At 35.8% G+C, this 11,053-nt stretch overlaps 1 pseudogene; it reads left to right on the top strand.

Moving 5' to 3' along the window:
- The first annotated feature begins 5,579 nt into the window (after nt 1-5,579).
- On the top strand, nt 5,580-5,869 carry LOC102981179 (SNRPN upstream reading frame protein-like; annotated as a pseudogene).
- The last annotated feature ends 5,184 nt before the right edge of the window (nt 5,870-11,053 follow it).

Below are 11,053 nucleotides of genomic sequence, written 5' to 3'. Positions count from 1 at the left end.
CAATTTTCTTGAATTTACTAAGGCTTGATTTGTGATTCGATATGTGATCTATCCTGGAGAACGTTCCGTGCTCACTTGAGAAGAAAGTGTAATCTGCTGTTTTTGGATGGAATGTCCTATAAATATCAATTAAACATCTGGTCTCTTGTGTCACTTAAAGCTTGTGTTTCCTTGATAATTTTCTGTTTGGATGATCTGTCTATTAGTGTAAGTGACATGTTAAAGTCCCCCAATATTACTGTGTTACTGTCGATTTCCTATTTTATAGCTTTTAGCAGTTGCCTTATGTATTGAGGTGCTCCTATGTTGGGTGCATATATATTTATACTTCTTATATCTTCTTCTTGATCATTATATATTGTCCTTCCTTGTCTCTTGTAACACTATTTATTTTAAAGTCTATTTTATCTGATATGAGTATTGCTACTCCAGCTTTCTTTTGATTTCCATTTGCATGGAAGACCTTTTTCCATCCCCTCACTTTCAGTTTGAATGTGTCCCTAGGTCTGAAGTTGGTCTCCTGTGGGTTTTCTTTTTGAATCCATTCAGCAAGCCTGTGTCTTTTGGTTGGAGCATTTAATCCATTCACGTTTAAGGTAATTATATGTATGTTCCTATGACCATTTTCTTAATTGTTTTGGGTTTGTTTTTGTAGGTCCTTTTCTTCTCTTGTGTTTCACACTTAGAGAAGTTCCTTTAGCATTTGGCGTAGAGCTGGTTTGGTGGTGCTGAGTTCTCTTAGCTTTTGCTTGTCTGTAAAGATTTTGATTTCTCTGTCAAATCTGAATGAGATCCTTGATGGGTAGAGTAAACTTGGTTGTAGGTTCTTTCCTTTCATCACTTTAAGTATATCATGCCACTGCCTTCTGGCTTGTAGATTTTCTGCTGAGAAATCAGCTGTTAACCTTTTGGGAGTTCCCTTGTATGTTATTTGTCATTTTTCCCTTGCTGCTTTCAGTAATTTTTCTTTGTCTTTATTTTTTGCCAATTTGATTACTATGTGTCTCGGAGTGTTTCTCCTTGGGTTTCTTCTGTATGGAGCTCTCTGTGCTTCCTGGACTTGGGTGGCGATTTCCTTTCCCATGTTAGGGACGTTTTCAACTATAATCTCTTCAAATATTTTCTCGGGTCCTTTCTCTCTCTCTCCTCCTTCTGGGACCCCTGTAATGCAAATGTTGTTGTGTTTAATGTTGTCGCAGAGGTCTCTTAGGCTGTCTTCATTTCTTTTCATTCTTTTTTTGTTATTCTGTTCCGCAGCACTGAATTCCACCATTCTGTCTTCCAGGTCACTTATCCATTCTTCTGCCTCAGTTATTCTGCTATTGATTCCTTCTAGTGTATTTTTCATTTGAGTTATTGTGTTGTTCATCTGTGTTTCTTTGTTCTTTAATTCTTCTAGATCTTTATTAAACATTTCTTGCATCTTCTCGATCTTTGCCTCCATTTTTTTTCTGAGGTCCTGGATCATGTTCACTATCATTATTCTGAATTCTTTTTCTGGAAGGTTGCCTATCTCCACTTCATTTAGTTGTTTTCCTGGGGTTTTATCTTGTTCCTTCATCTGGTACATAGCCCTCTGCCTTTTCATCTTGTCTGTCTTTCTGTGAATGTGGTTTTTGTTCTACAGGCTGCAGGACTGTAGTTATTCTTGCTTCTGCTGCCTGCCCTCTGGTGGATGAGGCTATCTAAGAGGCTTGTGCAAGTTTCCAGATGGGAGGGACTGGTGGTGCGTAGAGCTGGCTGTTGCTCTGGTGGGCAGAGCTCAGTAAAACTTTAATCTGCTTGTCTGCTGATGGGTGGGGCTGGTTCCATCCCTGTTGGTTGTTTGGCCTGAGGCAACCCAACACTGGAGCCTACCTGGGCTCTTTGGTGGGGCTAATGGCAGACTCTGGGAGGGCTCATGCCAAGGAGTACTTCCCAGAACTTCTGCTGCCAGTTTCCTTGTCCTCGCGGTGAGACAGAGCCACCGCTCACCTCTGCAGGAGACCCTCCAACACTAGCAGGTAGGTCTGGTTCAGTCTCCTATGAGGTCACTGCTCCTTCCTCTGGGTCCCGATGAGCACACTACTTTGTGTGTGCCCTCCAAGAGTGGAGTCTCTTTTTCAGCCAATCCTGTTGAAGTCCTGCAGTCAAATCCCGCTAGCCTTCAAAGTCTGATTCTCTAGGAATAATTCCTCCCATTGCCGGACACCCAGGTTGGGAAGCCTGACTTGGGGCTCAGAACCTTCACTCCAGTGGGTGGACTTCTGTGGTATAAGTGTTCTGCAATTTGTCACCCATGCAGCAGTTATGGGATTTGATTTTATTGTGATTGCACCCCTCCTACTGTCTCATTGTGGCTTCTCCTTTGTCTTTGGATGTGGGGTATCTTTTTTGGTGAATTCCACTGTCTTCCTGTCGATGACTGTTCAGCAGTTAGTTGTGATTCTGGTGTTCTTGCAAGAGGGCGTGAGAGCACATCCTTCTACTCAGCCATCTTGAACCAATATCCTGGGTTTTGGCGGCATTCTTGACTCACACCCTGTCCTTTCAATTCACCTCCTGCTCTGCTGCCAGAATCACCTTGCTGTTTACCCTTCTTCATCACCCAAACGTGCCCCAGGGTGCAGCGAGGAAGCCCATTTAATTTTTTTAACTGAGTTAATTAGTGAGCAAAATAATCTTGAGTGATTGCAGGTGGCAATACTACCCTATTAACCTACTAAAAGCTAAGGTGACACCAATTAAATTAAGGGTGACTGATAATTCTCCTTTATTACTACACCTGTATTCATATTTAGATACTTTTCATTAATGCTCTTGGGGTCAGTTAAAAGATAAAGTGGAACTCAGCTCATTAATAAAATTTAGAAGTTGAGTTTCCAGGCTCTATATGCTAATTACTCTCTTCCACCACTAAGGCATTTTAAATCTGCATAGATGAACACACAAGCAATGAAAAGAGACTGTCTGGAAATGAACCTAGAAGAAGAAAAAAAGTAACACAAAGAATAAACAAGATCAACAGTCCTGCCAATTCTTCTCTTGTCCCAGTGGTACTTTTAACTTATTAATGTTGGCTTATGCTGTTCTCGGCTGACCTGCTATTATAAAAGCCTCACTGTTTGGTAACCAAAGGGAAAAACATTCCTATAGCTGATAACTTGATTATGACTTTTGAAAACAAGGGACATAGCAGGTAATGATCTTTCTGCATGGGACCTCTGCAATTTGTAATCACTCAAGCTTTCAGAACATAAAGATGTGACCTTGTGCTTCTTATATTGTGCAATGCTGATTGGTACAAGGAAAATGCCAATAGAATCCTCCTAATTGGCTCCCAACACAAGTGGAGTGATCACCATGCAAATCATTAATCCAGACTCATTTCATTTACTCTAAATAAAGGAGCATTAACAAATCTCTTTTATTTGAATGTCCCTTTGTGTATGTGTGTCTGTTATTCAAAAGTATGACCAGTTCATCTGGGAGATTGAGATTGACATATATACACTAATATGTATAAAATGGATAACTAATAAGAACCTGCTGTGTAAAAAAATAAATAAAATTAAATTTAAAAATATATATATATATATATATTCCTCCTGTTCTTAAAACAATCCTCCTTTGTGATATGGTATCACAACATTAAAATAAAATCTTTTAAACCTTAAAAAAATAAAAAATAAAAAGTATGACCAGGTTTGACCCTGAAGCCTTTTTGTTGGTAATGTAAACTCTTGTTACATTTCCAGCTTTTTCCTGACATTAGCATTCCAGTTGAATGGTGATCATTAAATCAATTTTAACGTAATAATTGAGAGCATTCTTTGCAGTTTTTAAAAAGGTGCAGTACACATGAATATTTCCCTCACGATGCTGAAAACTAGTGAAAATACTAACTGATAATTTCCTATTAAACAGGAAAACGAGAGTTTGACTATGACTTAATAACATCTTCACGCTGTATGAAAGGTGATTTTCCATAGGAAAATTGATGGCATTTTATCTGTGCTGCATATTGTTGAAGGACCCTGTTCTCTCTTTAACTTTCTTACGAAAAACTCACTTATTCCCTTGAAATCAGCACACATTATGCAACCTTCAAATAACACCTCTTCTGGGAACCTTTCCTGATATCCTCCAGAATGAATTTTCTCCTCCTTATGACACGTACCATTTTTTAATTTTTCTTTACCATTCACAGTTCTGAGGGGTATCATTCACTTAGACATGAACAGCAACCCCTGGAGTTGTGTAGACACAATGTGCACAAAATAGGTAGCAGTCCTGAGGAGATTTACCTCATTCACCTTCTTGGTAATATTAGCTGGGAGCCAAAGTGTATCATTTAAGGCGATAAAAATCAAATTTTAGAAATATAAGCATATTTAACAGTAAAATAGAAAATACTAAATAAACGTTGATAATGCTATTGATTAAATTCCAGTGGTAAGAGGAAGAAGCAGAAAGTGGAAACACCGAATTTTAACACCGAGCAAATAGAGAAGCAACAAACATCATGTAAATTAATGGATGACTAAAAACATATAAAGCTATCATTTGAAAGGTAATCACTGAGCAATTATCCAAACCTAGCTACCAGAAAAACTGTTCACAAACAAATAAATTAGACTACATGGTGAAAAACTTCTGAAAATTTACAAACACATAAAATCTGACATAAGGCTGATGAAAAGACAATCATGATTATATCAATCAGTATAAATATATATCACATGTGATATATATAAACAAATGTTACACAAATACAAACAAATCATTAAAACATTGCTGAAAGACACAAAAAAGAATTTGATCAGACTTCCAGGAAAGCTGTGTGACAAACTTGGCATATACATCTCTCCTCAGCGAAACAACCATTTAACTGGTAAATATTATAAAACACAAACGTTTAAAATCTCTGGAAATTGACCTAAGGGCATACCACAAATCAGTAAGCATTTATTCAAGAAAAACTCCTAAACGTCGATAAGAACAGTGGGAATCAGTGACATTTCAGCCAGAACCTGCTCCCATTCCTTCTGCAACTTCATAATAACAGAATGTCTACTCTATTTCTTGAGGCCAATAAGATGCGAGCTCCTGTAACACCACTCCCAGTCAAAAGGCTAAGATTTCGCCCCAGGAGAGTCAGGTTGCCAGCATCTCTCACCTCAGTCACCGGCCTTCCAAGTGAAGAGGATTAGTCAAATCATGAGGGAAAGATGGAATATTTCAGTAAACGGTGTTCGAACCAGATAGACATATAAAAAAGTGAAATTGGATCCATTTCTCATTTTACATACCAGAACAAACTCTAAATAAAACAAAAATATAAATATAAATATAAATAAAACCATTAAAGTAACATAAAATAATATGGAAGAATCCCTTTAAAACCGAAAGTGAATACAGCCTTTCTAACTATTTCTGAAAACCCAGAATCCTTAAAATACTAACAACTTACTAAGTAAAGAAAAAAAATTCCATTTGGCCAAAAACAATAAGCAAAATTAAAGGATATATGACAGCGTAGAGTGGAGTGGCTGCCAGAGATCACTAACTTTGTGGTCTGAGGAGCAGCCAGCGGCAAGATGGAGCGGGCCAGGAACCGTTTACACCTGAGACGGACCACAGAACAGCACGTACCAGAGGTAGAAGTCCAAGCCAAACGGAAAAGAGCCTCACTGAGCAACCAGGAGTGTCACCTGTACCCAAGGCGATCTCACCAGTACCTGTGGTGGATTTCCAGGCGGACCTGGGACAGGCATTCTTAGCTGAGACACCAAAGAGGTGGTTAAAGCAGTATTGGAACACCCAGGTAGCTGATTCCAAGAGAGAAAACAAAACTAAACAAAACAGGTTAGAGCTGATGCAGTCATGATCAAGAATAAAGAACTAGTTAAAGGGTAGGGTGTTTGGAGGTCATTTAATTATTTGGGATATGTTCAAAAAAATTTTTTTCTTAAAGGCTTCATACAAATAAACACATAGCAGAAAGTTTAATAAAGTAAAAGCAGGATCTTAATGCTTTTACCCTGACACTTTTCTCATGTGTTACTTTCCAGACATATAGTCCTTGCTTTTTAGGTAGTTTTATTCATATTTAACTTGTACTGATTTTCAACTTAACATATGAAAAATATTTCATTATAAATAGCTGCTGAATATCCTGCTAATATGTTTTATAATTCCTTTTTGTGAGGGACTTCATTTTTTCTGCTGGTAATTTGAAATAAAGCTTCAGTGAATTGCTTTGCATAAAACTTTAGATAGGATCATTTCCTTGAATATGCAGAGGTAAAAATAAATTGAGTCAAGGAATTTGAAATTAAGGTACATTTTCTGAATTGTATTATGAATTATTATATTAGTCTTTTATTGTTGTGAAAAAATGTAATGCCAGTTACACTTTCATCTGCACTGGTTATGTTAATTACATATAATTTGTTTCTATTGAATTATAAATACACATCACATCCATTAGCAAATGAGAAGCTAAGTATTTCCCATGCTTATTTACTAATTATTTTTTTGTTTTATCTTTTTCTTACCTTTTTTTACCAATGTGTTTGAATCAGCTGACAATGTAATAAAGCTATTAATCTATGATTTTTCAATGTTATGTAGATTTATTTACACTGTGTCTTGTTTTGGTTGCTTAGATTTTTAGGAAAATGCTATTAATTTTGATTTAATACTTTATTTTTCCTTTCCAACTTTTTAAAATTTTAAGATCTCAATCCAAAGGGTTTAATATATACTTTTTAGAAACTAAGAGAGGAAAGGGGTTTATAGATGAGTTTTCTTCTAGATTTTATTTCTGTTTTGAAATATAACCCCTCAACTCGAATTAATTAGGCCTGTTTATGGCCATCATTTCGAATTTTAAAGCAAAGGGAAAATGCTCCCCAGCTGAATCCTTTACCCAACATTCCCCAGTAATTGCTTGGATTTGATTGCAAGACAGTGGAATTGATTTCAAACAATATAATCTGATCATTGTCCTCAGCTGTTCCCCAGAGTAAGGGCATTTTTTAAATGAGTAAGTGCGCATATGACTTTTTTTAACCAAGAATTTTTTGGGTCCTCAGTGCAGTTTACATACTCTTGTAATTCCTGAGTAAAGTATTATTTAAATTATACATTATGCTCTATAAGTAGGGCCATCCAATTTGCTGAGTTTCAAGTGCTGGTTTCATCTAAACAGTACTAGTTACTAGGATTGTTATGCAGCAGGAGTTGGAAAGTATCTGGCCCATTTATTGCCTATTTTTGTAAATAAAATTTTATTGGCACACAGCCATGTCTTATTTAAGTATGGCCTATGGCTGTTTTGGGCAGTACACTGGCAGATGGGAGTATTTGTGACAGGTTGAACGGCAGGTAAAGTCTACAATATTTATTATCTTTCCCTTTAAAAGAAAAAGTTGGGTAATCTCTCTCTTAGAGAACCACTTTCAAAGATGAAGACACTAAGGTGGAGGCAACAGGGGAGTGGTGATACTATACAATGTGGTGAAAGGAAAGGGGTTGTAGAAGGAGAGTATACGCAGTAAATACTCCAGGGTAGAGAACCAGATGAATTTCTGGGATAAGGGATCCAGGGTAGAGAACCAGATGAATTTCTGGGATAAGGGACAGGTCTAAGACTCGTGCTAAAGTCTGCTATACGTGTAAATGGGTAAAGACATTTTAACAACTGATATGTTTTCTTTTTCATTATAAAAATCTAAATCATGTCAGTGATAGACAAGAAAAATGGGAAGGTAAACCACAGACTTTAAATACCCATGTTTCAACCGCGGCAGCATGAGGTTGAATTTTCTTTCATTTTGCTCATTTGCTTTTCTTTTGAAAATGTAGTTAATTGTAATCATGCTTTTAAACTATTCCACTTATATGTATATCATTAATGTTCCTTCATTTTATTACATAGTCCTCCCAACTATCATTTGTAATGAATAAATGATGGTTCATTCTTAAAAAAAAAGGGTATATGACAAATTGAGGGAGAAACATCTATAACCATATCACAGATAAATGGTTAGTCTTTCTAATATATAGGAAGTTTTAGAAATCAATAAGGGAAGGATTAGCAATAGTAAACAAAAGGATCCAAAGGTATAAACAGATAATTCTCAGAAAAATTCAAATGACTCTTTGACAGATGTCAACCTCAGTTATAAAATGAGAAATGCAAATTACATTACCCTGAAATACCATTTTTAACCTTTCAGATTGGCAAAAACTCAAAGTTTTATGGAGCTGTGGAGTGTAAAATTTTACTATCCCTATGCAAGGCAAATAGGATCTATCAAAGTTACAAATACATATAATTTTTGACAGAGCAATTCTACTTTGGGGTTTATACAACAGATATAAGTACTTGAATATGTGCATAATAATGTATGTATAACTGTATTCATTGAAGCATTATCAACAAAGGATTGGAAAATTACCTTACCATTTTTCAACAGGGGACTGGTCAAGTAAATTATAGTATATCTATTCAATGGGATTAAAAAATTGCATAAACTCTACATACTGACTGAAATGGAATATTGTTTAGAGAAAAAGCAAGGTTTAGCACAGTGTGTTTAATATACCATCATTTTTGTAAAAAGTGAGAAACTAAGGTATATATTTGGTTTTGTTTGCATATACAAATAGAAACTCTGGAAGGATGTGCAAGGAACTAATAATAATAGTATTCTAATGATGTGGGCCATGGGAACTGGATGGAGACAAGTGTGAGATCAGGAGGAAGACTTTTCAATGTATACTTTTTTAATATATTTAACCATGTGCACTAATTTCCCACTCAAAACAAATCGATATTTTTTAATGAAAACTTAAGATGATATAGGTGAGACAATTCGTTCTCCCTGGCCCAGTCACCACTCCTTTTTGTGAAACCCTCCAGAAAAATATGCCTACAGAGAACAAATGCAAAAAAGTAAAATAAAATGCAACATCTATTACTAGGTGAATGAGATTTTGGCCCCAAACTCCACAGATGAACCACCTGGAGAACTCTTTCAGCTTTGTGTGGAGACGTAAATGGACTCCATCTTCTTGAAAGCAAATTTGAATCTCAGAGTTACATACACCCAGGATCAGAGAAAGAGAAAGCAGAGAGAGAATAGAAACAACATTTTCTCCAAAGCCCAGGGGCAACCTAGGCCTTGTCCAGTCAGAGCTGTAGCTGAGGGCTCGGCTGCCACACAACCAGATTGGTGCCTGAAACCCTCTTTCCTCTGCCTCGCAGAAACGTTGGAAGGAAGATAAATGTCCCTCAGTATCATGGTTAGAGTGAGAAGAGAAACCACACATACTCTGATTTTCACTCCTTCAAGGCCCCACTTCTAGAAAATGTGAATCAATCCATATCATGGATCTGGAGCATTATTCCTTGCCTGGGGGAAATGGATTTTATTGACCTTGATCAACACTCAGAGACAAGAGGTTAAGGGAAAACCTTGTGCTCCCCACAGAGGCTAACTAGATGTTTCCAAGAATAAATTCAGGAGTTTATCAGTTATAAAAGACACGGGTTTAATCCTTCCTGTCAATAAATATTTACACATACATAACCTACATGAATTGAATCTACAATGGGCATACATTTTTTATAAATTGAAAAAAATCTCACATTTACCCAAGTGGAAATGTAATTATAGGTAATACAATGCACACAGTTACAGCTTAAATTTTCAATGGAGCATTTTTGCATGCTAACATAGACACAGAAGCTGTTCTATGGAGGCCCCAGAGATAGATATATTCAATCATTTGCATACTATTAAACGACACTTTTCTAGTGAAACTAGAAGGTATTAAGCCTCTATCAATGTATTTTCTAATCTATTTTATCAATGTTACCATGAGAGGTTCAGAGGTTAAATATTTCCATGTGTGGCTCTTCAATTTTTTTCACAATTCACGTGAATTAGAAGTTTAAATGTAGTATAATAATTTAATAATATAAAACTTAATTAGCTAGTATTTAGAATATGCGGATTCTGGACAGCCAAAAATTCTAGATAATTGAGTCAGTCATCATTATGAATATTAGATCATATCTATATAACATATATAGATATTATACACCTATATAATACAATAGATATAATATATAGAATCTATCATATAGAATATTGTATATAATCTATTCTATATAATCTAATATGTAATCTATTATATGGATCCATAATAGACATTATATATACATATGCATAATAGATATAAAAAGGCCTATTAAACTGTGTGGATTTATTTGCATAGCTTAGCTTTTTCACCTATTTCTTGTTTTTCTCTCCCTGCCATTATTATCAGTGACCCCGTACAGCACTTTTTCTCCCTATTACTAATTTTCTCATTTTCCATCTACTATGAGCTGAGAAATCATATGTTGAAGGTTCTTTAAATAAAATGTAATGTAAGATTAGGCTTTGAAATAAGGGCTAAGGGAATCACTTGAATCCATGGGCATGGGATTTTAATGCAGGTACTTAGAGACATCTACTTTGGCTGTGTAGAGAGCTTTGTTGCTTATTGCTTTGGGCTACCTCTATTAGAAGAGTGTGACACTATATGAGTTTGAGCAAAATTAGGCTACCTCATTTTTTTAATTCCTTGCTTTTTTATAAAAAGAATTGTATTAAAATGCATATAAAATCATAAGATAAAATAATTTTTTAAAGTAAAGAAAAAATGAGGTGAAATGTCAGGCAAAGGGAAAGAAAAGAGAGCCAGGTGAAAGACTCATCACAATGCCAACCAGTCTTCTAGATGAGTAACAGATTTGCTTTCATGCTTTGTAGTCAATCCAAAGAAGGTAACAAAATCCATGTTGTCCACTTAGTGTAAATAAAACAATTGTTTCAACAAAGCACAGATTTTGTGGATAAGGAGTCCAGAAAGCAATTTTTCCTTGGTTTCTCATCAAGAAGTCATTGTGAAACATAAAAATAACACCCTCAACCACTTTATAAGAGATGCAAGGATAAATATCACTGGACTGTTTTTATAAAATTCTACAACATAAGTCAACAGCACAACTCAA

This window comes from Physeter macrocephalus, chromosome 20, assembly GCF_002837175.3.
Source record: "Physeter macrocephalus isolate SW-GA chromosome 20, ASM283717v5, whole genome shotgun sequence".
In the NCBI taxonomy this organism is placed as follows: domain Eukaryota; kingdom Metazoa; phylum Chordata; class Mammalia; order Artiodactyla; family Physeteridae; genus Physeter; species Physeter macrocephalus.
This window is presented reverse-complemented; position numbering and strand designations above follow the sequence as displayed.